This window comes from Pinus tabuliformis, chromosome 1_2, assembly GCF_031772625.1.
Source record: "Pinus tabuliformis cultivar Carrire ecotype Pingquan chromosome 1_2, CPIR1, whole genome shotgun sequence".
NCBI classification, from domain to species: domain Eukaryota; kingdom Viridiplantae; phylum Streptophyta; class Pinopsida; order Pinales; family Pinaceae; genus Pinus; species Pinus tabuliformis.
Window position 1 is genome coordinate 1,128,236,397 of NC_142298.1, and position 25,134 is coordinate 1,128,261,530.

Consider the following 25,134-nt stretch of genomic DNA (forward strand, 5'->3'; position numbering starts at 1 on the left):
CACAATTTGGCGTTTCATCTTCTAGGGTTAGGTTTTGGAATGTGAAGGGTTTTCCATTGTTTCTCAACAATAAATAGGCCCTCGAGCCTCATTGTAACACAGTTCGAGAACAGTTCAGAGGCATGTAGCCGCACATCTCTTCTCAGAGATAAGCTACCATCGCCCTAGTTGGTTTATTCCTATTTCTGGTTGTAAGCATATTTCAGTATTTTACATTAATGAAATGAAGCATTATTTCTGCTGCATCTCTGTGTTTATGGTTATTGCATCTCTGTATTTATGGTTATCTCTATAATCTATTGCGTTCCTGTCTAAATCTGGATCAGTGGTCATCCACAAACCCACACTTTATCGAAGTCCATTTGCTAGGCTGCACACTGTCAGAATCACAGTTGGTCACAAGCATTACAGGGTATCTCTATCCTCGGATCTTCATTCATTATGGTTATGGGTTAACCACATAAAACCCTTATCTTCAGTGGCTCTTCATATTCAACAAAGGCTTCGCAGGAGGGAACTTTATGCAATGGGGACCATTGCTTCTTAAGGAGGGAGGAATGATCCGAATGGAAAATGGCATCAACCCATGGTACTCATCCACCCATATTATTCATCGACCCATGGAATTTACCCATGGTATTGTAAATGGCATCTGCCTGTGGTATTGTAAAATCCACCCATGGTATTCATTCACCCATGGAATTTACCCATGGTATTGTAAATGGCATCTGCCCGTGGTATTGTAAAATCCACCCATGGTATTCATTCACCCATGGAATTGACCCGTGGTATTGTAACTGAATACCACAGGTCAATTCCATGGGTGAATGAATATCATGGGTGGATTTTACAATACCACGGGCAGATGCCATTTACAATACCATGGGTAAATTCCATGGGTGAATGAATACAATGGGTGGATTTTACAATACCACAGGCAGATGCCATTTACAATACCATGGGTAAATTCCATGGGTCGATGAATAATATGGGTGGATGAGTACCATGGGTTGATGCCATTTTCCATTCGGATCATTCCTCCCTCCTTAAGAAGCAATGGTCCCCATTGCGTAAAGTTACCTCCTGCGAAGCCTTTGTTGAATATGAAGAGCCACTGAAGATAAGGGTTTTATGTGGTTAACCCATAACCATAATGAACGAAGATCCGAGGATAGAGATACCCTGTAATGCTTGTGACCAACTGTGATTCTGACAGTGTGCGGCCTAGCAAATGGACTTCGATAAAGTGTGGGTTTGTGGATGACCCATAACCATGACGAACGAAGATCCGAGGATAGAGATACCCTGTAATGCTTGTGACCAACTGTGATACTGACAGTGTGCGGCCTAGCAAATGGACTTTGATGAAGTGTGGGTTTGTGGATGACCCATAACCATGATGTTGGTTGCTGATGAAGTAGCAGGTGCCTACATAGCCTGGGGTGGGAGGGCACGTCTCCAAATAACCCAAGCCGAATGCTGCTATGTTGAAACTGATGAATGTGAAGCAGGTGCCTACTAAAGTGGGGTGGGAGGGCACGTCTCCAATGGGAACCCACTTTGAATGCTACTCCAGAATTAAAATGGACATAACTCAGTCAATATAACTCGGAATATTTATTATAACCTGTTTTTAGAAGCAGAAGGACCATTTTGCATCTTCCCATGTGATGGAAATCATTATCTGGGCACTCTGAGATCTCCGATTCGCGCTGCAACAGTTCCACCGTCACAAAAATTCTGATAAAATAGCTGATTTTAAATCAGCGATATCTCCCACATCCGAACTCCGATTCGACCCATTTTTTTTTTTGAAATTGGGTGATTTTTTGAGAGGAATCCAGATCTGGTATTTTTTTTTTTTAAATTTTGTACCAAATGTTTCAGATCTGATCTGCAAAGTCGCGGCCCAAAAAAATTCCTGCAAAAAAAATGAGAAAAGAAAATTTCTTCCTGCTTGACCCAAGAAAGTGCTTTGTGGAGGTTGTAGCACATGCCTGAAGTTTGTTGAATATTGCTGCAAAATATAAAAACTAAAATATGCATCAAACCCTCATTCCCATGGAATCATAACCTGCTCTGATACCACTGATCCGGATTTAAACAGGAACGCAACAAATTACAGAGATAACCATATACACAAAGATGCAGCGGAAATAATACTTCATTTCATTAATGGAAAAATACTGAAATATGCTTACAACCAGAAATGGAAATAAACCAGCTAGGGCAATGGTAGCTTATCTCTGAGAAGAGATGTGATGGCTACATGCCTCTGAACTGTGTTACAATGAGGCTCGAAGGCCTATTTATTGTTGAGAAACAATGGAAAACCCTTAACATTCCAAAACCTAACCCTAGGAGATGAAACGCCAAACTGTGGGCCCCGTTTGGGGGTAAATTGGTACATCAATTTCCCGGGGTCGTAACTTTGGCATATGATCTCCGTTTGACGCATACAATAGCTCATTAGAAAGATCTATCCGAGCACTATCATTGTTGGAACGGGCAACATCGGTCCATTCCATGGACCCATGTTGCCCCTGGATTCCCCAAAAAACGTCGTTTAGGGCTTCAAAACGGCTCTGGAAGTTCAGGACCCGAAAAACTGCTAAAAATAGTAAGTTGTGCTACAATTAAGGAAACTGAAAATGCTGAGAAAGACAATGGTGGGGGTCCAGGTGGACTTGGCAGGTGGCCACCAATATCCACCTGGATCAACGTTGGTCAATGCATGTAGTGGAGCTACTACGGAGGAGAAATTGGAAATGAACTTCCTCCAATACTGCGTTGCTCCTAGAAAACTCCTTACTTCTGTAACTAATTGGGGTATTGGCCAATTCACAATGACCGAAACTTCAAAGGGATCAATCTTTATCTCACCTCCTCCAACTATGTGGCTCAAATACACTAAGGAACTTTTCTCGAATTCACATTTATACATCTTTAGAAATAATTGTTCTTTTCTCATGATATCCAAAAATTTCCTAACATGCTTGACATGCTCTTCTCTTGATTTGTTGAATATCAAAATATTGTCTAAATAGAAAATTATAAACTCATCAAGAAATAATCTTAAAAAATCATTCATAACTCTCATGTATGTAGCTGGAGCATTACAAAGACCGAAAGGCATAACCAACCACTCAAACAATCCCTGTTTGGTTTTAAGAGGAGTCTTTCATATGTCCTCCTCAGCTATTCTAACTTGATGATATCCACTTCTCAAGTCTAATTTAGTGAAATACTTTACATTTTTCCACTGATCTAGCAAATCATGTATTATGGGCAGTGGGTATCGATTCTTTATTGTGATCTTATTTAAAGCTCGCTAATCTACACACATGTGCCATGTTCCATCTTTCTTGGGTACCAATATAATTGGTGAACCACATGGCGAAGTAGAAGGACAAATTACTCCTTTATCTAACAATTCCTAGACTTTTTTTTTAATTTCTAAACTTTCCAGAATTGACATTCAATACATACCAATGTTTGGGAGTGGACAGTCCTACTATAGCTAAATTTCATGTTGAATTCCTCTTTTTGGTGGCAGTCCCTTTAGTTCTTGAAACATGTCCCCATATTGATTGACCACATCAACCAATTCAGCTTTTAGCTTCACATCACAACCTGCAAAGGATTCCTGCTCAGTGTCATTCTTTTGCTTGATCATAAGGAGCACAAGACTCTTACTGGAATTAACCAGTCGCTTCATTTCACCTGCGCTTGCCAAAGATAGACTAAGCTTTCTGCGATGGGATCTCACAATGTACTCCACTTTGTCTTTGAACAAATGATATTTTTTCTAAAATCTATGGAAAACAACCTTCCTGTCATACAAATACAAACTTCCCAACACAATTCCTGAGATATCCAATGGCACAACATCTAATTCAACTTCATCAATGAAATTAGTGGTGATTGCAAATCTGAAAATACATTTCTATGTGACCTGTAAATTAGCATCCTTGGTTATCCAACCCAACGGATACGGTTTATGATGAGGCATGGTTTCCATATTCAATTTCTTGACTAAATCCACAGAAATTAAGTTGGCCTGAGATCCATTGTCAAACAGCATATCAATTTTCATATGTTTGGAAATGACTTGGATATGGAATAACTCTATTCGGTTTTCCTCATTTGAAATATTGTGGGTATTATTTGCTGCACTAGTACTTGCTACGGTTGCCTCTTTGCTTTCTCTTTCCATGACTTTTCCTTTGGTGACTGTGGTTGTGATTTTTGTTTCATCCCCTGAGTCTAAACCCAAGTCTTGTTGTGCAGCAGCATTGGTCTCCTGTTTCCCTTTATTGTTGAATTTCTTTGGTCGTAATTCTGGATGAAGCTTCCAACAATGCACTTCATCATGTCCCTCCTTGGAACAATTCTTGCACATAGGTTTCTCCCCTTCTTTCTTAACAGAAGCATTTTTCTTCTAATTTCCTTTAAACTTCTTCCCTTTTTCAACACTCTGAAATGGCTTCTTCTTACCTTCTTCCTGTATATTTTTCCCTCTTGCTTCGAGGTGTGTAGCTTGAACATAGACCTCATCAAGATTCGTGGGACTGAACATAAGAATAGTATGTCAAAGATAGATATTCAACCCACCTATGTATTTCAGCAAGGTATCTTGTGATTGTAAGTCTACTCCTAGCATAAGCACTCTTTTCCTAAACTCTTGAGTATGCTCTTGCACATTTTGTCCTTTCAACAATCTGAAATTTTTCTAATTCATAATGAATTTTTGCATATGAGTTAAAGGGTAGAACTTTATTTTTATAGCAGCAATGAAATCGGACCAAGAAACAGAGATCTTACCATGTTTTTTGATCTCGTCTTGAGTTTACATCAATAATTTCTCCGCACCACAAGCCATATTATGTCGGTCGTATCACAAATCTCAATTGGCTAAGCTACGGTCTCTTAACACAGTGAAATGTTGATACGCGGTGTTGCGGACTCGATAGGTTAATTAACTGCAACTTATAATATCATGCGTCCAGAACCTCCCACTTATTGCAATCAGAATGTTATGAAACCAACTCACAAAAAGATAGAAAAGAGAGATCAACGCCTTAGAATTCAGCCTCTTCGAGGGGGCAACCTCCTTTACATTACACAAATGAGAAAGTCTTGGATGATTCAAATGACAAAACCTCCTTTCTATATATAGGAGTCTAAGGAGTCACAATATAACCCAGCCGACCTAACAATAATAATATAAAGCCACAAAAATAACAATAGAGGGATTCTATGGGGCACAGTCATAACAATATGGGGATAATAGGGGCACAACAATATTAATAAGGGATACAACTACAATAGTAATGGGGTAATCACTAGTATTATAGGGACCCAACATGCCCCTCTCCTTCAAAAAAGTGTTGTCCTCAACGCTTGAGTAGTTCTGGATGCTTTTGTATAAAATTCTCATCCTCCCATGTGGCATCTTCAGTGGATAAGTTCTTCCACTTGATAAGATACTCCGAAATTGATCGATTTCGTAACTGTCGAGTTCTTGTTTCTGTTACTGCTTCTGGTTCCAATATAATTTTTCCTTCCTTGTCAAGTTCTGGCAATATTGTTTGAACTAGGAGCTTTTCGCCTATAACCTTCTTTAAACATGAAACATGGAAAACTGGCTGCAATCGAGAAGCTGTAGGAAGCTCCAATTTGTATGCCATAGTACCAATCTTTTGCAACACCTTGTACGGACCATAATACTTTGGTGATAATTTATTATCCTTATTAGCTTGCTTGAGGAACATTTACTTATATGGTTGTAGCCGTAGGAATACCCAATCACCTACATCAAAACTTCTTTCGCTGCGATGTTGATCTGCCTGTTGTTAAATTCTATTATGTGCCAACACGAGGTTATCCTTTAAGAGTTGGAGGACTTGTTGTTGATGTTCGATGTGATGTTCCACTACTTGAACCTTAGAATTTTCTCTTAAATATGATGTGATGGATGGTGGCTGATATCCATAAAGTGCCATAAATGGGGTCATTTTTGTTGCTGTATGGAAGGAAGTGTTATACCACCATTCAGCCAGAGGCAGCCATTTGACCTATTGTGTCTGTTTATCAGATACAAAGCAACGAAGATATCCTTCCAAACATTTGTTCACTATCTCAGTTTTCCCATTAGATTGAGGATGATAAGATGAGCTATGAGCTAACTGAGTACCAAGACAAGAAAATAATTTTGTCCAAAACTTTCCAGTGAAAATGGGATCTCTGTCGCTTACAATAATCTTTGGGTTTCCATGTAGCTTTTGAATTGTTTCCATAAATGCAGTAGAAACTGTATTGGCTTTAAATGGATGTGATAATGCACAAAAGTGTGCATACTTGGTAAGTCTTTCAACCACCACCATGATGACACTCTTTCCCTTAGACTTGGGTAAACCTATGATAAAATCCATTGAAACCTCCTCCCAACGTTGGCTTGGGATGGATAAAGGTTGTAATAGACTCGGTGTCTTAATTATTTCAACTTTATTTTGTTGGCAAACCAAACATTCCGCCACAAACTTTTGAATATCTGATTTAAGGCCCTCCCAAAAAAATTCCTTCTTAATCCTGTGTTAAGTTTTTAAAAATCCTGAGTGCCCTCCTAAGGAAGAAGTGTGCAATTCCATAAGAATATTTTGTTTTAGCTGGGAATTCTTACAGAGGTATAAGCGATCTTTGTACCATAACGAATCATGTTGCCAGCTAAATGTATCAGACGTACTGGAGTCTTGTTGTAACTTTCGAATAAGTGCCCACACTTCTTCATCATTCTATCATTCCTCCCTTGCTCCGTTTATCCAATCTGGTTGGATAATAGAAATGGTGCACAACAATGCTTCCACATCCTCATCCTTTCTTGAGAGTGCATCTGCCACCACATTTTTCTTCCCTTTTTTGTAGATGATTTCAAAGTCATAACCCAACATCTTTGTGACCCACTTTTGTTGCTCTTCAGAGGATAATCTTTGTTCTAAAAAGTATTTAAGGCTATCATGATCCATTTTTACCTTGAAGTGTCTTCCCATTAGGTAGGGTCGCCATTTCTTAAGTGCATGGAGTATTGCCAACATTTCCTTCTCATAAATAGCTTTGTGTAAAAACTTTCCCTTGATTGGACGACTTTCAAAAGCAATGGGTCTTTCATCTTGCATTAAAACAGCACCAATTCCATTTCCTGAAGCATCACATTCCACAATAAAGGTTTTTGTGAAGTCTAGTGTAGCTAAGACCGGTTCTTGGCACATTGCCTCTTTAAGATGCTCGAAGGCCTTTGTTGCTTCTGGAGTCCATGAAAATGCATCTTTCTTCAATAATGTTGTTAGAGGTGCTGCTATTCTCCCATAATTCTTAACAAACTTGCGATAACACCCTGTCAACCCGAGAAATCCTCGCAGATGCTTTATGGATGTGGGAATTTTAAATTCCTTAATGGCTTTAATTTTGCTAGGGTCTACCTTAACTCCTTCATGAGATACAATATGACCCAAATATTCCACCTCTTGTACTCCAAAGAAACATTTGGATCTTTTTGCATATAATTGTTTCTCCTCCAATAGTTGTAGCACCCTGTGCATTGGTAAGGCCAAAAGGCATGACCAAAAATTCATAATGACCCTCATGAGTTGTAAATGCTGTTTTCGGAATGTCTTCAGTCTTCATTCTGATTTGATGATATCCTGAACAAAGATCCAACTTGGTGAAGTAAATTGATCCATGTAATTCATAAATGACAGGAATGGGAAACTTATCTTTAATAGTGAGCTTGTTGAGCTCCCTATAATCCGGACACATTCGCCATGATCCATCCTTCTTGTGCACCAATACTACTGGAGCAGAGAAAGAACTTTGACTCGGTTGAATTATACCAGCCTATAGCATTTCTGAAACCATACGTTCAATTTCACTCTTTTGGGCATAGGGATATTTGTACGGCCTGATGTTTGGAGGAACACTTCCTGGAATCAGATGAATAGCGTGATCATTATCACGAATAAGTGGGAGACCTTTGGGAGTCTCAAATACCTTGGAATGATTGTCCAAGACATTTTGGAGATCTGGAGAAATAGATGATTCCAATGTGGACACATCTAGCGAACATAATTGTGCAATTACACCTCTTTGTTCCCTTTTTAGAAGCTTTGTCATACCGTTAGAGCTGATTATCTTTCCCGGTTTCCCTGCAATACCCCTTAATTCAACTTCCTTTCCTTCCACAGAAAATTTCATAAAAAGTTCTTGAAAATTAAAAGCTATTGTACCCAAGGATTGTAGCCATTGGACTCCTAGTACAACATCAGCACCTCCCATTGGAATGGAAAGCATTGGGCTAGTCAATACATATTCTCCCATGGATAGGTTGATATTATGGCACTTTCCAGAGCAATTTATTGTTCCTCCATTTGCAACCATCACTTGACACTCTGGTGTTGGATATAAGAAGCAATTCAATTCTTTTGCTACCTTACAATGAATAAAATTGTGGGTACTTCCTGAATCAATCAACACTATTACCTTTTTCTTCTTGATTTGTCCTTCTATCTTGATGGTTTGAGGAGTGGTAATTCCCGCTAATGCATTACAAGATATGGTCGGATTCATTTCTTCTTTATCTAGGCTTTGTTCCTGGAGTATATCCTCTTCTTTTGACCTTTCTTTCTCCTTTTCTTCTTCCTCTTCACAATCTATGTAGAATAATTTCTTCTCAGCACACTTATGACCTTTAGTGTATTTGCTATCAAAACTGTAACAAAGCCCTTTTCCTATTTTTTCTTCCAATTTTTGTGGTGTCAACCTCACAGGTTGTGGAAGACTATGGGCAACAACACTTCCACCTTTACAGTTGTGAGTGGTATGCTTCCTGGTTGCCATAATTTTTCTTTCCATTTTTCTTGCTAACCTGAATGCCTTCTCTAATGAATCAGGCTGCCAAAGGCGAACATCATGTTGGATATTATCCTTTAAAGTCCCTATGAACACATCAATCCTATGCTCCTCTAGAATATGTTTTACCCTTATGTTCAATTTTTGGAACTCCTCAATGTGCTCCATTATTGAACCCTTTTGTTTGAGACTTATCAATTGGCTAAAAAAAGTGTTGCTTTTTGTATCCTCATAATGTGTTGTCAATTCTTCCGTAAAAATTGCCCAAGTGATAATTTGTTTACGAGAGCAAAGCCATTGATACCATAGGAAGAGTTATGCATAATCTCCCAAGATGACCCGATTATAGACTAGTTCAGTAGAGCGAACTTGTACGACGTGCCACGAGTCACTGTTTCGACCTTTGGCTTTGAAAGATATATACAAGAAACTACAGTCCGTCCTCTTTCTGTACCTTCTTACGAAATTTCAATCTGATGCTCAGAGAGAAAGTTATGATGATTTTCCCTAGGTTACCTGTTTGGAATGTAATTCAGGAGTCTGCAAAAAGACCAACTTCCTCAGATCAAATATCCGCCAATATAGCGTGAAAAGCTCTGAAATTCGGACCCGAGATTCAGCGCGATTTCTTCTCAAATGGGTTTTTTTTTTAGCTTCTGAAATGTCGTATAAAAAAGTTATAGCGAAATGCCACGATGACCTGTTTGGAGCAGCGAAACCCTAGAATCCAAAGCTCTGATACCAAATGTTATGAAACCAGCTCACAAAAAGATAGAAAAGAGAGATCAACGCCTTAGAATTCAGCCTCTTCGAGGGGGCAACCTCCTTTACATTACACAAATGAGAAATTCTTGGATGATTCAAATGAAAAAACCTCCTTTCTATATATAGGAGTCTAAGGAGTCACAATATAACCCAACCGACCTAACAATAATAATATAAAGCCACAAAAATAACAATAGAGGGATTCTATGGGGTACAGTAATGACAATATGGGGACGATAGGGGCACAACAATATTAATAAGGGATACAACTACAATAGTAATGGGGTAATCACTAGTATTATAGTGACCCAACACAGAAAGTTCAACACCCAAAGGTTTTGTTACACAAAAACACTACAATTGCAGACCCACTGGGACTTTAAATTATGGAATATAAGATTATCGGGTCCAGTGTCTATCACTATCGGAACTCCACTACATCGAGGCCGATTCTTGTTGCCGATGCGATTGCGATATGCAATCGCATCGTATTGCAACCATGAACCTGTCGAAGGCCAATTTGTAACACCGAAACACTTACCATAGTGATATTTGATTTGCGATATGAAATTTGCAAGGGCCAATGGTGGGCTGCCACTTGGCGCCTCCTTAGTCACTGAAGACTTGCCACATCATCCCAATCCTACCATGTAGGCAAGTCAAACTAGAACTTTGACTTGCTCTAACTTCTGCATACGAACTCAGATTTGAGTGTTGTTCGCACCGTTGGATTCAGAATGACGAGCTCTTCAATATGAAGTTGAGTTTGACAAGATTCTGACACTTTGATTTTTGAGCATAATTATGAGCACCTGATCACCCTTTTTCCCATGGACCTTAATATGAATAGTTTAGGGTTTGTCACCAGGCTGGTGGCAAAGGCTGATGTGAGCCTATGGACCACACTTCTAATATCTTGGGAATACTAGGACAATCTCTAAGAAGGTGGTCACCCTTACATAACATGCAAGGGAATTTAACTTCACGGGGCTAATTGGAAGGTTTTCCCATACTAGTTGCATCAATAGCAATGGTTTCTTGGTTTCCCCCTGCTTATTTTGCTTCTTATTCTTCTTCTTCCCTTTCTTCTTCTTTTTAGCTTCCTCGTTTCTAGAATCAATACTTTCACCAAGTGAGGAGGAAGAAAGAGATGAAGAAACAACACGCGAAGAAGGAAAAGGGTCAACTTTAGGATCAACTTGAGGTTGATATTGTTCAGGTGGAGGAGAAATTTGTTGAGAAGCAGCTTGGACATTCGGAACCATAGTGGTTGAAAACAACCAAACTGGCAAACCAATCGTAAATCTGGGAAGAGACAATGTTTCCATATAAAGAGCACCAATATTTCCAAAAGGAGGAAAAGGACCAAGATTCCCGTTAGGAGGGTTTCCTTGACTGGTCAAATTGGAACTGTAACCATGAGTATCAACCTAGGACTTGTAGGTTTTAACCCTGTACAGAAATTACCTGCATATGAATTCTAAAACACATAAAATAAAAAATGCGAGAGCATAACACATAAAACACATATACACAGAGTTTTTCCCCTGGATCCCAAAACCAGGACTACCATCTTGATTTTTCATTATGTTCCTTTCAATGTTACAATACATATTTATACATGTCAAAGCATCCAATACCATGGACCAAAAACCATTGCGTCAAATACCATGGACCGTAAACCATCGCGTCCAAAAAACATGTGCGAAAATCATGCACAAAACCATAGGTGAGTCTGCCCAACCTAACATAGGTTTCAAAACCAAAATTTTCCAGGGCGCTACCCCGAACCCCATAAAGTGGGCTTACGGGCACACCTCAAACCCCCTGTGACCCCCCCGCTACAAAATCGGCGCAACAAAGGGGGGCTTCCCCCCCGATTAACTACGTGGGCTAGTCGTGGAAAGAATATAACACAACCCAACATTCTTCCACTTATTGTTTTCTTTCCATAGGGGGCCACAAAAGAGCTTAGTCATTTTTCCAACCCTGAAATGCCCATTGTCTCTCTACACCAAGAGAACTTCTCAGAGCTCATAGATTTTGTCAATGCATCTACAGTATTCTTCAAAGTGTCCACCTTTACCAGCAACACCTTTTTGTCTTCTATCATATCCCTCATAAAGTGATACTTAACATCAATGTGCTTTGTCTTTGAATGATATGCGGGGTTCTTTGCCAAGAAAATTGCACTTTGGCTGTCACAGTCTATCCTTATAGCTCCCTGTACTAACCCCATACTTGAACACAATCTCTGAAACCAAACTACTTCATTTCTTGCATGAGTGGATACCATGTATTCTGCATCTGTAGTTGATAGTGCCACTATAGATTGTTTCTTACTCATCCAACTGACTGCACCTCCAAATAGTTTAAACACATACCCACTTGTAGATCTTCTCTGATCCAAATCTCCAACCTAGTCTGCATCAACAAGGCCACGAATATCCAACATTCTGTCCAATCCTGATCTTCCTTGGTAGCACAAACCATAATCACTAGTGCCATGCAAATACTTGAAAACCTGCTTCGTTGTTGTCCAGTGCTCCTTCCTTGGTTTTGACATAAACCTGCTCAATACTCCCACTGCATGTGCAATGTTTTGTCTAGTACAGACCATTGTATACATCAAGCTACCAATTGCACTTTCATATGGAACATGGGACATGTCCTCTTCCTCTTCTTGTGTCTTGGGACACTGTTCAGCAGGTAACCTCACACCTACAGGAATAGGAACCTTCACCGATTTACTATCCTGCATATTAAACCTCTGTAGTATTGTCTCGACATACTTCCTTTGGTTTAACCAGAGCTTCCTCTTTGCCTGATCTCTTTTAATTTCCATGCCCAAAATATAGTTTGTAGCACCAAGATCTTTCATGTCGAATTTGGAGGACAATTGGGTCTTCAAATCCTAGATAATTTCTTTATCATTTCCAACCAGCAACATATCATCCACATACAAGAACAGATAAATAACACAGTCACCAATTAATTTAAAATACACACAGTGGTCTGCTTTTCTCCTGGTGAAGCCGAGTCCCCGTATAAATGTATCAAATTTCTGATACCACATCCTTAGTGACTGTTTTAACCCATACAAAGACTTCTTTAACTTGCATACCAGTTCTTTCTTACCCTTCACCGCAAAGCCTTCAGGTTGCTTCATTTATATTTCCTCTTCTAGATCCCCATGAAGAAACGATGTCTTCACATCCATCTATTCTACCTCAAAATCAAAAGCAGCAGCAATAGATAAAAGTAATCTAATAGAAGTTACTTGGCAATAGGAGAAAAAATATCACTAAAATCAATTCTTGGCACCTGGGAATAACCTTTTGCTATCAATCGAGCTTTGTATTTCTCCACCTTTCCTTCTGCATTTATCTTCTTCTTGAACACCCATTGGCTGCCAATGGGTTTCCTTCCAGCCGACAACTCCACCAGATCCCAAGCCTCATTTTTGTGCAAAGATGCCATTCATCAACCATGGCCTCTTTCCAGAGTTTGCCATCCTCTGAATCTACTACTCCCTTCACAGTTCTAGGATCATCGTCAGTAATAGATAAAGCAAAATTTGAATAGAAAGAAGATGGACTATAACTTTTTGGCCGCCTTCTTTCTCGAACTGATCTTCTCACACCCGGAGTTTGTGGCTCTTCATCTTCTAATTCCTCCTCTGCTGTAGAGTCTGATTCTTCCTCCTTAAGCTCAAACTCTATCTTATTAGGTTCCTTTGGTTGGACTTCATGTTTAATAACATCTTTTACCTCTCTGAACACCACATCTCGGCTGTACAAAACCTTCAGTGTGACTGGGTTCCAAAGCTGATAACCCTTTAAACCATCCTTATACCCAATAAAGATGCACTTTTCAGATTTACTATCCAACTTGGTTTGTTTCTCCTTTGGAACATGTACATATGCATCACATCCAAATACCCTCAGATGTGAAAGAGAGGGTTTCTTACCAGTCCATACCTCTTGTGGAGTCTTATCCTCCAAACGTATCCTCCAACGCTGATGAGGGTGACTTGTTGACCAGGTAACATGCAGTATCCACCGCCTCTACCCAGAATTCCTGTCCTAACCCAGCACCATTGAGCATGCTTCTTTCCCTTTCCATAAACATCTTATTCATTCTTTCTGGTACTCCATTTTGCTGAGGTGTATATGGAGTAGTCTTTTGTCGTGCTATACCACACTTCTTATAGAATTCTTCAAATTCCTTGTTGCAGAACTCTCCACGATTATCTGTCCTCAGCACCTTTATCTTCTTCTCTATTTGATTTTCCACGAGAGACTTAAATTCTTTAAACCTATCAAAGGCTTCATATTTCTTCTTAAGGAAATATATCCATGTATTCCTTGAGAAGTCATCTATAAATGATACATAGTACATAGACTTACCCAGTGATGGAACCTTCACAGGTCCAAACACATCACTGTGCACAAGTTCTAATATCTATTTCGCCCTCTTACTACCAGAGGGGAAACTCACCCGATTCTGCTTCCCATATACACAATTTTCACAGAAATCAAAATCCAGAGAGCTATTACTCATACCTTCTACCATACCTTTACCATGAAGTATTTGAAGGCCCTTCTCTCCAATATGTCCAAGCCTTTGATGCCACAGCATGGTCTTCTCTCCAAAGACCACTAGATTTTCTGCTCCACTTTCAGGAACCACAGAACTGTTACACCCATGAACAACAGTGCTACCTTGTAGCTTGTACAGAGTTCCAATTCGAACTCCCCACATCAATACCAGTGCTCCCCGAACCATTTTGCAAGTATCCTTCTCAAACATTGTTTTTACACCTGCATCATCCAGCTTGCTTACAGAAATCAGATTTCTAACCAATGCAGGAATATGAAGAACACTTGGAAGTGTTCTAACGCTTCCACCTTGCAACTTCAACTTTACTTTTCCACAACCAATGATTCTAGCCTTCCTATCATCCCCTAAGAAGACATCAACACCATCGTATTTCTCATACTCGCAAAACCACTCTCTATGGGGAGTGAAGTGAAAGGATGCACCTGAATCAATCAACCATGCCTCATGAACTACATGTGTACTTGAAGAAGCCAAGTACACATCCCCACCTTCATTTGAGGTGGTTTTCGCCTCTGCAGAAGGAGCATCATCAGATCCCTTTCCTTTATCAGGAGCTTTAGATTTACAGTCCCTTTTGTAGTGCCCTTCCTTTCCGCATTTCCAGCACACCACCTTTACAGGTTTTCCTGGAGATTTAGATCTCCCACTAGATGGCTTATTTTTGTTTCTGTTCTGGGACTGTCCTCGTACAGACAAGACATCACCATTCTAGTTCTCCATATTTTTCCGTCTCATCTCCTCCGTCAGCAAGGATGAGACTGTTTCATCAAACTACAAGGCAGTTGCATTGCTACCTATTGCAATAACTAGACTATCCCACAAATCTGGTAGAGAACACAACAAATTGATGCACTTATCTTCATCTGAAATTTTAATATCAACAGATGCTAACTGACTTACCACAGTATTAAATGCGTTCAGATGCTTTGTTACCGAGTCTCCATCTTTCATCCTTAGGTTATACAACTTTTTTTGCAGGAACAGTTTATTCACCAAAGACTTAGATTGGGGCAAAGTCCCTAACTTGTCCCATAAAGCCTTCACAATAGCTTCCCCTGATACATTCAGCAATACTGAATCTGAGACACACAATCATATTGTGCTCTTTGCCTTCCGATCGAACTTCTTCCATTCTTCATCGAACACTCCCATTGGTTTAGTACCTTGATCTACCGTGATCCACTGATCTTTATCCACCAATTGATCCTCCATCTTGAGTTTCCACAACTCAAAACTCTAAACATTAAATTTCTCGATCTCTATCTTTCCACTGCTCGCCATCTTCTTTCACCACCAGAATCGATCTCGCAGATCTCCCACTAAACAGGGTCTACCACAGGCCCAAGAAAAACCCCTCAGCAACAAAGGCATCCCCTTGAAGCCAAAACTACTCTGATACCAAATGTAGGTTTTAACCCCGTACAAAAATTACTTGCATACGAATTCTAAAACACACAAAATAAAAAATGCGAGAGCATAACGCATAAAACACATATACACAGAGTTTTTCCCCTGGATCCCAAAATCGAGACTACCAGCTTGATTTTTCATTATGTTCCTTTAAATGTTACAATACATATTTATACATGCCTAAGCATCCAATACCATGGACCGAAAACCATCTCGTCCAATACCATGGACCAAAAACCATTGCATCCAAAAAACATGTGCGAAAATCATGCACAAAACCATAGGTGGGTCTGCCCAACCTAACATAGGGTCCAAAACCAAAATTTTCCTGGGCGCTGCCCCAGACCCCATAAAGTAGGGTTACGGGTACACCTCAAACCCCCTGTGACCCCCCCCCCCCGCAACACAATCAGCGCAACAAAGGGGGGCTCCACCCCCCCCTCTAACCCCCCGGTTAACTACGTGGGCTAGTCGTGGAAAGAATATAACACAACCCAACAGGACCTACTAAGGAGTTGTTCCATAGGAGTATGTTGTTCCGCGTCAATTAATTGATTTTAGAAATTAAAGACACAAACAAAAACAAAGAGGGTTAACTAGGAAAAAGGGTTAACCAAGCAACCATGAACTGCAATATACACCTTGGCGAACCAAGGACTTAACGTACGTGCATGAAATATCCCTTAATGTTATGTTTGGTGTATCACGGTATACAAGGCGGCTGGCTCGGTTACCTATGGTAAGGATAGAAAACTATGGTGGACTTCCAAAATATACTAAACGGTATGTGGAAGTTCAGTCTGTAGTAGTGTTGTCTAATGTGTAACCGTTCAATGAGAGAGTTCCCATATAATTTATGTGTGTGGAGCATCGTCCAATATACCCGAAGGTACGTGGAGAATGATCCTATACACTCACATACGTGGAATAGGATTTCAAACCCAAGATACAACGCTGGAAAACAACGACAACTCCTATGTTTAAAGATGTCAGAACACATCTCTATCCTAGACCTCTATGTGTGTCGTTAGGTTTAAAATGCTCCTTAGTTTAATTGAGATGAATTTTAAAGTTGATCTTGAATTATGTTTCAATTTCAAGGCTCAAAAATCAATGTCACCTGAACACACCTATGATGCAACTAATATGACAAAAAGAACTCTTTTCATTTTCCTTTTAACAATGAAAGGCATAACTAAGTAGGGAAAGAAGAAATCAATCAACAATTCAACAAACAAGTAATGCAATAATCGATCTCTATAACTTCGCTTTTCCAATCAAAATCAAAGCCCTATATGCAATGCATGATGTATAAGATTTTTCTTTTCGATTTCACTTAATTTTCAGATGAAAACTAATATATTCACTTAATCACTGATAAAAGCAAAATTTTCAAAATGATGACTAGAACACCAATTCTTTCAAGCACTCAATGACTAAACAATCAGTTTGTTAATGAACTAATGATAAGAACAAAGGAAAATCTAAACAAATCCTTACCAAAGGAACTAAAAAATGAAAACAAACCAAATGGAGGCTTCAGAGAGACCAAAAGACACGCAAAGACTCAAGGAAGAGCAACTGGAAGAAGGTTGATTAGAGAGAAAATCAAGACAAAAGCAAAATTTTACATGAACAAGGGCCAATGCAGGTGGAAAAGAGGCACCAGTGCTATGCAATGCAGGCACAAAGAAGGCTCAGCTAGGGTGCAATGCTTTATCACAAGACCAGAGGGTGCGTTGGTCTAGGGATGAAAAGTTCTAACACAAGGATTGTAATTGAGACTCAATGTAAGGTCTTCCTTGGTCTATTATTGACTGCATAAGATAGTAAAGATCTGAAGAAGAGGTAATACAAGACCAATGGACAAAGAAACCACCAAGGGAATACATCTTTCCCTAGTATAGTCGCCAATTTGTTATACAGAATCTACGACCGTGGACAGAAGTATCTTCCCTAGGCCTGGTGGACTGACCTAGAACAACATAAAGACAAAGGGACTAATGTTTTCCTTAAATTACATAGATAATGGGATGAATTCTACCTGGAATCTGTCATATGCTTCGCTCCTTCCTTGACTTGTAAGCTCCAATCCTAGCTCTGATCTCTATAATTAGAACTTGCACAGTCAGAAAACACAAGCCAACAATCTATGAAATCTATGTAGCATCATCTAATCACTTTATTCAATAGATCAACATCATATTGAAATATATGAAACCATAACATCATATATAGGAAAATAAAGAACTCTTTGCATTAATAGAAATGGAGTGAGTTACAACCAAAAATAGGTGTTGATCTTGTAGAAGAGCTTCTCCAAGTTGAATTGTCCTTTCCTTTTCACAAAGTGCACCTCTAATCACCCTAATGCATGGAATTATATCTCTCACATTAACAACATAAGGGTAGAATCACTCTCCAAAAGCCAACAACAACCAACCAGGTGCTTGTGGAATGAGGTAAATATATAGGAAAGGGAGGTAGTTTAGAAATTCTTATCCATTTACCAATATAGGCTTGAGATCCACTCTTGATGGGTGGATGAGCGTAAGGGATAAGGGATGAAAACTCCAAGGTAGGATAGGATAGGATTCAAGACTTTTTCCTGAGGTAAATAGTTACAATAGATCCTAGAAGCTTCTGGAAGAGGAAGCTTCGGATTTTTTTTTGTTTTCCCAAATTTCTAGAATTAGCACACCCCTCACACTGAGAAACCTGCTGATGATCATTGCAGGTACATAGTAGGGCAACTTGGTAGTCAACATTGTCCAATGAGGGGCCAGGGTGTGTTGGTCCTTAAAATGACATAAATCAAGCAATTTCAAGCAGAAACTCAAGGTAGGAAGGATGACAAAGTGTTCAAAGGATGTGAATGATCTTGTTTGTAGGCCTATTGACCAAATGTGATAAAATGGCCTATAATTTTGGGCACAATAGTTTTTTGCCATGGTATTTGTAGATCCGGTCAAGGGAACTACAGTTATGTTATAATCCAGGGTTAGTGGATTGGGGTTTATAAATGCTTCAACATTTATATATATGTATTGTAACATTGAAAGGAAAATAATTAAAAATCAATATGGTATTCCCGATTTTGGGATCTAGGGGAAAATCTATGTGTATATTTGTGTTATGTTCTCACCATTGTATATTTCTTTGTTTTAAGAATTTTTTTGCAGGTAATTGTTGTACATGGTTAAAACCTATAATGAGGTTTTATTAAAGCTAAAGGAGGCGATTGATTATGAAAGTTTTTGTTTTGAAGTTTGGTAAAATTTAACAAAGTTCATAAAATATTGTGTGGATGGGTTTTCAATTAAAGATAAAGAAGATGATTGAGTATAAAAGCTAATTCCTTTCAAGTTCAATTTTTTTTAAACATATTGTGTCATATCTTTTTCCAATCAAGTCTGGTCATATTTTTAAGTGGTGTGTGGATGAGATAAAGGGGATGATTGAGTATGATTTTCTTTCATTTAACTATATTTTAAATTTATTGTGCAATGACAATTCATTAAAGGTAATTGATTATCAAATTTATTTCTTTTAAAGTTGGGTAAGATTTAACAAAAAATATTTAAAATATTGGGTGGATGGAATTTAAGTTGATTAAGCATGAAAATCAATTTTTTTTTAATTTAATAGAATTTTAAATATACTATGTAGATGAGATTTCTATCTAAATTAAAGGAGATGGATGAGTATGAAATCTGATTTGATATTCTCAATACACTAATATCTTGGCATTGTAATAAATTGGTGACCTTGTAGATTGTTATACATTTAATAAAAAATTCTCCATCAATGAAAATTGCATAATTGATTTCATGTGTTTCTATTAGTTTCATTTTCACTATGATTTATTTCTTCAAAATTCAAATGCTTCTTAAGGCCTCCTAAGGACAACTAATGAAGAACAATATAGAGTGGGTTGTACACATATTTAAATGTCACAAGGTCTTAGAAATTAATGTGAGAAATGTATTGTAGATTTGAATAAGAAAAGGGAGAAGGACAGATAAAAGATTAATTATCTTAATGTTTAGGATAATGAGAAATCCTTCTTCACAAGCAAAAGACTCTCTCTTCTCATGCAACAAAACAAGCAACTAAATATTCATTTAGAGAGTTTGTGGAAGAAAAAAGGAAAATGTTTTTTTCTAGAAATCAATTATGAATGTTATAAAAAGATTCTCTTGAGAGGAACCAAGGGGGTTGTAAATATTGTAATGAGGACTTGATATTTCTATTAGTTTGAAGATAATTTTGAAGACCTTTGAGGGGTTGGAATTTCCATAATTGAGACCTAAGCATCTTTGTCAATGACAAATGAACCATTAAGACCCGAGGATTGGAAAATTTGGAATTCTAAAACTTGTTATTATTTATCAGTTTTGAAATAAAAGGTGGGAGATCGAAATATTTTGGAGAAACTCTTATTTGAATGTGTGAATGATTATATTACTACATTACTATGAGTTAAGTCATTATTCTTTTATTCAATTTTGTGTGAAATTACTTTCTTTAATGTATTTGAGCTTGACATAAGATTTAAAAATTAGATGTTGAAGTGTTTAATATAATAATTTTTAACATTTTTGAAATAAAAGTTGGAAGATTGAAATCTTTTGAACTAGCTCTTATTTAAATGTTTGAATGATTAGACAACTACATTAGTGTGAATTAAGTCATTTATTCAGTTTCATGTGAAATTATTTTCTTTAATGAATGTGGGTATAACATAATATTTAAAAATTGAATGCTGAAGTGGTTGATATAATCCTTTATAGGTTATGGAACTATGCATAGAGTTGGGTTACACCTTTTGGAAAATCGAGGGTGCATTTTGGTGAAAAAAGGAAGTTCGATCGAGCCATTTTAAGCATTCGATCAAACAATTTTTAAGCCATCGGTTGTGTTGCTTAAGTGCTTAAACATAGATCGATCAAGGATTTCTTTAACCCTCTATCGACCTATTTGAATTTAGAACTCAAACACTTGATCGAGCATTTTAAGCGCTCGATCGAGCTACTGAGGTCCTAAAAATCACATTTTTAGCACTCTTTCTACAGATTTCTCTGCAACACCATTTTGTACCCTAGCGGGTTTGGGGTAGAATTTGTCCTTAATTGACAGAGTTGATCATGTTGGATTCGTGAAAGAATCTAATGACATATGAGTTTGACACTTTCGAATTCATATGATATTTCTCATCTAATTTATTTTAAACATAATGCTTGAATTGTTTTGGACAAGTTCAAAGAGGTTGAATAAAAATCAATAACATAAATTATACATTTCAAAAAATACCACTATCTTTGTTTACGAGTCCTCTTCAAAAGGGTACTCTTCGTTTTTCAATTTATTTAAACAATTGAAAAAAATCTAATGCAAATACATGTGTCTGCAAAATGCAATTGAAATATTACTTTGACAACTTTGAAAATTAATAAAAAAAATATAATTTTGCAAGAAAAAAAAATTAATATGAAAAAAATAGTTCTCTCCATGTAGATCATGCTTATATATATATATATATATATAGATGATGATGATGATGATGATGGTGGTGGTTAACTTCCATTGAGACCAAACTTTGGTCTATCAGACCTAAAGAAATGAATTATTTAGTTTGATTTAAGATTGTATTCCTATGCTCAAAAAGCTTAGAGAGAAGCCTCTCAAGCTCACTATAATTTTGACATCGTAAAAGGCTAGGAAGGTCAATATTGCAACAAATATTATGAAACTGAGATCTAATGTGGTTGTACGCGGGGCACTCTAAGAGGAAGTCATTTTCATCCTCGATGTTCATATTCTCACAGAGATGGCAGATCCTTTCCATCCATGGTGTTTTAGGAACTTCCCAACAACTCGTTTCACTATGGAGCTCATTAAATTATACATTTTAGACTAAGTTATGCTACGAAAACACACATACCTCTTAAGATGTGCGGAAATTTGCAAGGACATGCATTTCATTTACTGGAAAATTGACAGATTATATGCCACTAAAATATTTTGTAAAAAATATAGCATTAGGACAACAACATAATTCTCCACAAATTATCTTTTTACTCCAATTCAAAATTCACAATGTTTATACGAATTTTGAGGGCTTCAATCTGTTAAAAGAGAAAAAAATTGAAATTTCATCGCCGCATTTGGCCCAAAAGTGTAACCCATCTTCATGCATTCACCCTTATTTCATTCATATGTGTTGTATAATTATTGAGAAAATGAACTATTTATTTTCCTTATAATTTATTATTTGATTCAATATTTTATTTGTTTAAGTTATATTATAAGTAAAAGGCATTTTCATATTTGTAATTAGATATTATCTTTTTATAATTTATGAATGTTTTATGATTTAATCATTTTTCTGTAATTGAAATATCTTTTGTTACTTATATTTTTATCATATATCATTTCATTTGATTACACATAGACTCTAAGTGTATGAAAGAATGTTTTATAAGTTTGAACATACATCTGCTTTAATAATTATTTAGTGAATGAATTTCTTCTTCACTTAATAATTCATTAATCATCATTAGTACTAACATTTAAAGTCATTATTTTCAACTGAGATAGGATACCAACTAGTTTTATATATATTCAATAAAAATGACAGTTAAGATTTAGGAAAGCTTAAATGAAAGTCTCATTTTAGGAGCAATCTCTTTAGGTGGCAATTGGGTCCACATACGAGTGGACATCACTACACCAAACAAGTATAGGCCTAATCGGGGTCTTTATTGAGTGATGATCCCTTGTTGTAGGAGGAATTTTTCCACCTGTCAATAGGTTTCTCCATAAAAGAGACGTGCCTAACACTTATAGAGGAGGGAAAATTAAATAGATAAATTTGTACAACCAATTTTTTCACTCTACGATTGTGAGAAGAAGGGTGCTCATAATGACTCTAGAAAGGTGTATCATACAATTATTTTATGACGGAAAGGTTAGATCATGCTAGTTGAGGAAGGAGAACCCATATAGTTTCATATGGATTTCTAGGTTGTACAACTACCTAGATGGGAGGGGTGGGGAGGTAAAAAAAACTATATGCACCACTCGCTTTCTCCTTTATTTGAAATCTTGATTTTCACATTTCTTTTATAATAATAATAATAATCCAATTTTAAGGTCACAACCAAGTGAGACACCCTTGTTTGTGGGACAAGGGGCCCCCCACCATGCAATAATTTAACTGTTAAGTCTACAAATGTGTACATACTCGATCCTCCTCTAGGTTTGAACCTATGAACTCTTATGAGAAGACAAATATTCTCAACCATTAGGCCCACCTGAAAAATAAAATTATGCCCACAAACATTATATTTGTAGACAAGTTATCTTAATATTTGATTGGATTTTAAGACCTAGAGAAAATGAAGAACAATTTTGACAAGTAGCCAATCCCAACTAATTTGTATGCTCAAGGTACAATCACAGTGTCATATTTGGTGAAATAATGCTTAGAAAATGAAGAAATAAAGCAGGTAATCCAAAACCAATTTGCATATGTGTAAAAAGTGAGGCTTCAAAATTAAATCTAAAGTGTTAAAATAATAGATTTAAAGAATACAATGAATATACTTAATGCCAAAATAGTAAATACAAAGAATTTTATCCAAAAAAATTAAATCTAAATAACAAACTTAAATCTAGAAAAAAGATGTTGATACCATGAAAGGCCATAAACATATGCATAAATATATAACCATAAATTTATCATATTTAAACTCCTAAAAAAAATATTAAATAAATATAATACTTTTAATAAACATAAAAAAAAGTAAGGAATTTAAACGGAAAAACCTCAAAGTGAAGAAACATCCATAGAATCTAATGAAGAATAATATATGTAATAGTCTCATGATACCTCATTTTTTTTATTTTTTTTATAACACTGTCAGGTATTGATTATATTGCAAAAAAAGGGAGGAGCAAACTCTTGTTACATTTAGAAGGAAATTGATTCAAGTATAGAGCTGAAAATGGGAGCGCAGTCCCTAAATCTACACTTGAAACCAAGTTTCTATGGATTTCATTGACTGACTTGGCATATTGCCGAACAAACTGTCCTAGAAGTAAAATAAACTTGCAGTACATTTAAATTTAAACTATTTCACCAAAACTGGTTGACTGATTCCTCTTGTTGAGGATGATGCTTCTTGTTTTCTTTAGTGGAGGTTTCCCCTTACTGTCTCTGGTTGATTGACTTGATATATTCAACTGCTTCCTCAAGGTGCTTGCATTTGTCTTTTAGCTCTGTTATTTCATCTTTTTGCTTATCTATATCTCTCTGTTTGTACACATTCTCAGTTTCATTTCTACCCCGAGATCCTTGAGTGCTTGATTAAACCTCCCAATCATGAACCTGTTTGCCTTGCATGTTGGGCAACTTTCATTCTTTTCAACTCTTTCTATTGGGTTGCAGGCCATTGTGATACTCTGACTGGCTATGATTTTGTAGCTTTTTTATTCCTTTTGGGAGCGCTCCTGTTGAAGTTCTTTTTCTCTACTCCTCTATTCTTGATGTGAAAATTCAATTTGTTGTAGTTTGTTGCTTCACAATGTTGGAAATAATACTGGGGGGGGGGGGGGGGGGGGGGGGGGGGGTGAATCAGTATTTAGCAACAATCATTTTTCATTTCCATAATCAAACTCATGTACACTACTTTAGTTAATGGAACCCGCGTGTATATGCAATTGTGATTAAGGCAACTAGCATATATCCAGGAAAATTATGATTCAGCTAATTCATCATATGTTAATATTTAATCAGTGCATCAAAATCATATAAACAGTAACTAGGTGCAGTAAAAATAGAATAGACAGTCACACATATGAACACAAGATATAAGGTGGAAACCCAATGTGGGTGAAAACCACTTGCTGCAATCATCTCTATCTTCCTTTTTAATAATAAGAAACTTCTTTTACAATTCTTGTACTGGTGCAGTCTTATACTAGTACGCAGGCTTCTACCTACAGAAGGCTACAACCTTCTCTCATTCTCCAGCTTCTCCTGGAAGGGAGCTACAACCCCCTAGCTCTTGTACTAGCCAATATGTTTACTAGTACGTAGGCGCCGACCTACAGAAGGCTACAACCTTCTCTTTTCTTCCAGGGACCACGTTTCATAAATTTTCAGACTGGATCCATCAATAACATCAAAGCCCAAAATCAATCATCATTGTAATACAATCATCAACTATATCCGCATCATCAATCTCTGAATCACCCAACAACTGAATCACTGAAACCCTGTCATCAAAACATAGTCACCAGAACACAGAGCAGAACACAGAACTCTGCAACAACCACTAGACCCAATAGCAATCTCAAATATCAAATCTTATAATGTGTACGCTACTTCGCTGTGTCGAACCTGCGTGTATATGCACTTTTATCAAA